This window comes from Peromyscus maniculatus, chromosome 6 (assembly GCF_049852395.1).
Source record: "Peromyscus maniculatus bairdii isolate BWxNUB_F1_BW_parent chromosome 6, HU_Pman_BW_mat_3.1, whole genome shotgun sequence".
NCBI classification, from domain to species: Eukaryota; Metazoa; Chordata; class Mammalia; order Rodentia; family Cricetidae; genus Peromyscus; species Peromyscus maniculatus.
The window spans coordinates 74,804,979-74,809,682 of record NC_134857.1 but is presented as its reverse complement, the minus strand read 5'-3'; the positions used below and the strand labels follow the sequence as shown (position 1 = coordinate 74,809,682).

Below are 4,704 nucleotides of genomic sequence, written 5' to 3'. Positions count from 1 at the left end.
AAGTCAACACAGCCCCTACAAGGCAGCTCTGTGGTCCCCCTCTTGTGGCCCTCCAGAGGGCTGCTTCCCATAGCTCTGCTTTCTGCAGTCAATCTTGACGCTTTCTCTATAATAACAATTCCTTACTAAACTCATTCTTCTTGTCTGTGAAATTCATTCTTGAGTTGGTGAGACAACGTCCCAGGACTGGGCCACTGACTCCGGAAGTTTCGTGGGACCACGTGAGTCTGGGTAGCAACCTAGCTCCTCACTCCTGAATTACACACATCTCAGAGGGAAAGTTGGTTTTGTTCTCTTTCTGTCTTTTTCTTAGACAGGGTCTCATTGTGTATTATGGTGATATATTTGTAGTCTAAGAAATAAAGCTTGCCTAAAGATCAGAAGACAGAGCCAGCCACAGAGTTAGCCACAGAGGTCAGGCAGTGGTGGCACACACCTTTTATTCTAGCACTGGGAAGGCAGAGGCAGAGATCCGACTGGATTTTTGTGAGTTCAAGGCCACCCCAGACTACACAAGATTAATCTAGCCTAAAAGAAACAGAGCCAGGCAGTGGTGGCACACATCTTTAATCCCAGCATTTGAGATGTCATGTCTTTGCTACCAGTGTTTAGGAAGCACACACACCATTCGGCTGAGGACTCAGAGGCATTCAGTCTGAGGATTCGTGGAGACAGGATTGGCTGAGGAGTTGGTGAGGTGAGAAGTGGTTGTGGCTTGTTTCCTCTGATCTGTCAGCATTTACCTCAATACCTGGCTCTGGGTTTTTATTATGAGACCAATTAGGATTCGTGTAACAATGTACCTCTGGGTGACCTGGAAAACTACACAGACCAGAGATCCACCTTCCTCTCTCTCTCCAAATGCTGGGATTGAAGAAAAGTGCCACCACATCCACCCCTGCGTTTCGTGGTCATCGTTTTCTCCCCTCCTCTTCCTTCTCCTCGCCCCCCCCCTTCCTCTGTTTGTTTGATTTTTTTTTTTTTAGAATGATTACCCAGGCAGCTGATCACCCTTCAGCAACACAGTAAATTTGCAGTAGTGAGGCTACCTATCGTGTTGACTTTATTGACAACACCTATCGTGTCTTTATTGTTTTAGATAGGGTCCCACTTCGTAGCCCTAGAACCCGTTAGAGTGCAGGGATTAAAAGCGTGGGCCACCATGCCCAGCAGGCAAGGGTAAGATTGTTACCCCGGTAGCCCCACCCGAGCAATTCAGAGAGATCACGGGGACTCCTTTTATTCCGCCGCGTGCTGCAACTAACAATTCGCATAAAACCGAATTGGACAGAAAAACTGACATCGGCTCGTTGGAGAAAATGGCTGTTATTTGTAACTTGCTTCGCCACGTCTCTACTTACATCCTAGCATGTTTTCTTCCGGAAACTTTCTTTTACACGAGTACATCTTTTTAAGCTGGGACTAGATAGCACTGGCCAGTAATTAGGGGTGCTCTAGGGGGCGGCGGAGGGCACCCTGTGTCCAGAAGTCTCCACACCTGGGCTCTCCCTGCTTGGGGCAGCACACCAGGTGAGCGACCGTCTGTGCAGAGGCGGCTGGGAGCCGGCTGGCTCACTTCCGCACGCCGGGCAGGGTGCGCAAAGGTAGCCTCCTCGGCTAATGACCCCCTGTTTGTTTGATTTTTAAGACAGGGTTCCCTGTAGCTAAGGCTGACCTCAAGCTCACTAGTAACCAAAGCTGGCTTTGAATTTCTGGTTTTCCTGCTTCTACCTCCTGGGTGCTGAGATCACAGGCGAGCGCCACCTGGTGGAGCAGGTAAGTATAGGAATAACGTGGCAGCCTGGGGCTCCTGGTGGCTTCGGCCAACAATACACGGGAAACCTAAGAACCTTACCTGTATGTACTGTGCACACACACCCTCTCCAAACAATGCAACAAACAACCCGTTAGCAACCCGGGGCCCTCGCCTACATTGAGCTGTGCGCGTACGTACACACACACACACACACACACACACACACACACACACACACACACACACACACAATCTGAACAAGGGGCCAAGTTCTCCTTCCCAGGGACTGTTTAACCGTACTGTAGTTATGTGTGAGTATAAGGGTGGGAATTGGGCCCAGACTGGTTTAGGGATTATGTGAGTTCCCTTTTGTTGCTGATAAAACACCACCCCCTAAAGCGACGCACGGAAGGAAGTTTATTCTCGATTGTGGTTCTAGAGAGAGAGTCCATAACGGCACAGGCGGCGCAGCAGCAGACTTGGGGTCAAGAAGCCGAGAGATCACATCTTCAACCACCTGCAGAAAGCGGAGGAAGCAGGAGCTGGAAGTGGAATGGAGCCCACACCCTCAGTGCCTTCCCCAATGATGTGCTTCTTCCAGCAAGGCTGCACCTCCTAAGGTTCCAGGACCTCCCCAAACAGTGCCAGGAACTTGGAACCAAGTGTTCAAATACACGAGGGGGACATTTCTCATTCAAACCACCACAGAGTACGTGTACAGTAAAGCCAACTGTCCTCTGAATGAACTCCTAGGAAAAAAACCTTTGTTTACTAGCTTATCCTTATGCATAATTGGGTGTGCATATTATTAAAATTCAAATGCATTGTGCACAGTAAGCATGCCTGCCAATCAAAACATCTGTGCCTGGGGCTTGAAAGAGGACCCAGGTTCAGTTCCTAGCACCTTTGTGGTAACTCATGACCCTCTAAATAACTCCAGTTCCAGGGGATCTGATATCTTCTTCTGACCTCCAAGGGCACCAGGAGCCCTCCCAGGGCATGCATGTGGCAAAATACTCATAAAATAAAAGAAGCTAAGAAAATAAATAATCAGTTAACTACCTGTGCTATGCTCCCTAGCAACCAAATTCTTCCTTCTCTTGAACGCCACAAAAGGAAGCTCCAAGCAATAATTGGGACCCTTAAGTGTCTTCACTCATGTGGCTCATTGTCACTCTTTTTAATCTTGTTACATTTATTCACTTACTGTGTTTGTGCACACATCTGTGTGTGTGCACGTGTGTCATGGTGCACGTGTGGAGATTACAGCCATGTGAAAGTCGGTGCTCTCCTTCCACCAGGTGGCTGCCGGGGCTTGAACTCAAGCCCTTACACCCTGGCAGCAACGTCCTCATCTGCGGGGCTATCTCACCAGCTCCATCGGTCGCTCCTTTTTAAGATTTTTATTTAATATTTATTTATATTTGCTAGCATCTTTTACATTGTTTTCCTTCCCCTTCCTCCCTTTCCTTTCTTCTCTGCCCCCAACATGCACTCACACACACACACACACACACACACACACACACACACTTAAAAAGTGTAAAAAAAGCCGGGCGGTGGTGGCGCACGCCTTTAATCCCAGCACTTGGGAGGCAGAGGCAGGCGGATCTTTGTGAGTTCGAGGCCAGCCTGGGCTACCAAGTGAGTTCCAGGGAAGGCGCAAAGCTACACAGAGAAACCCTGTCTCGAAAAACCAAAAAAAAAAAAAGTGTAAAAAAGAGCCGGGCGTTGGTGGCGCACGCCTTTAATCCCAGCACTCGGGAGGCAGAGCCAGGCGGATCTCTGTGAGTTCGAGGCCAGCCTGGGCTACCAAGTGAGCTCCAGGAAAAGGCGCAAAGCTACACAGAGAAACCCTGTCTCGAAAAACCAAAAAAAAAAAAAAAAAAAAAGTGTAAAAAAGGACAAATATGACATGGTTCCATTTAAATGAGACACCTAGGGGCTGGAGAAATGGCTCAGCAGTTAAGAGCACCAAGTTATCTGTCAGAGGTCCTGAGTTCAATTCCCAGCAACCACATGGTGGCTCACACCATCTGCAATGAGATCTTGCGCCCTCTTCTGGCCTGCAGGTGTACATGCAGACAGAATGCTTTATACATAATAAATAAATCTTTAAAAATAAATAAATAAATGAGACACCTACATGGGCAAATTCAAAGAAGGGAGAGGCTCTCAGGGTCCGGTCACAAGAAGGAATGAAATGTGACTCGGGAATCCAGGGTGGTCTGCTTGGATGAGGGAGTTCTAGGAATGCCTGGTGTTTGGTCGGTGTTACAGTTAGCTTTGGCTGTCAACGTGACAGAAACAGCCACAAAAGGCAAATCACAGCAACACTACAAACAGAAAGACAGCAAACCCAGCCTCCAAGAACTGGGGAAGCATGACTAAGAACCATAAATGCCATGGAATTTACCTCTATAGTGCAGGACCATCAAGCAGCTTGAATTCTGCATCCATTCACCAACACTTCCCTGTCACCCACGTCCCAGCTTCTGGTAACTTCTCTATTTCCATGACATCAACTTTTTAGCTTCTATACAGGGGTGAGAACATGGGATATTTGTTTTTTGCGCCTGGCTTAGTTCACTTAACAACATAGTTTTCTTTCTCTGTGACTTCTCTAGGCTCATCCATGTTGTAGCAAATGACAGAACTTTATTTTAAAATGATTGAGTAATGGTTTACAATATAATAATAACAACAATATATTTATCTTTCATTAATTTTTGCATCAATATGCAGCTAGATTGATTTTCTATCCTAGGTATTAAGTTATTTTAAAACACCTTTGTTTTATGACACTATCTCGTGTGGCCCAGGCTGGCCTAAAACTATGTGGCTGAGGCTAGCCTCCAATGGCTGGTCCTCCTGCCCTCACCTCTCAAATGCTGGGATTACTGGGATGCACTGACAGGGTTGGCTACAGAAACCGATGTCTGCTTTGG

General features: G+C 47.4%; 1 long non-coding RNA gene across 1 annotated transcript; it reads left to right on the top strand.

The window, feature by feature from the left end:
- The first annotated feature begins 1,057 nt into the window (after positions 1-1,057).
- On the top strand, positions 1,058-3,139 carry LOC121830229 (uncharacterized). The gene is made up of 3 exons (XR_006073329.2): positions 1,058-1,530; positions 1,649-1,776; positions 2,196-3,139. It is a non-coding gene; the product is annotated as an uncharacterized LOC121830229 (long non-coding RNA).
- Positions 3,140-4,704: the final 1,565 nt, after the last annotated feature.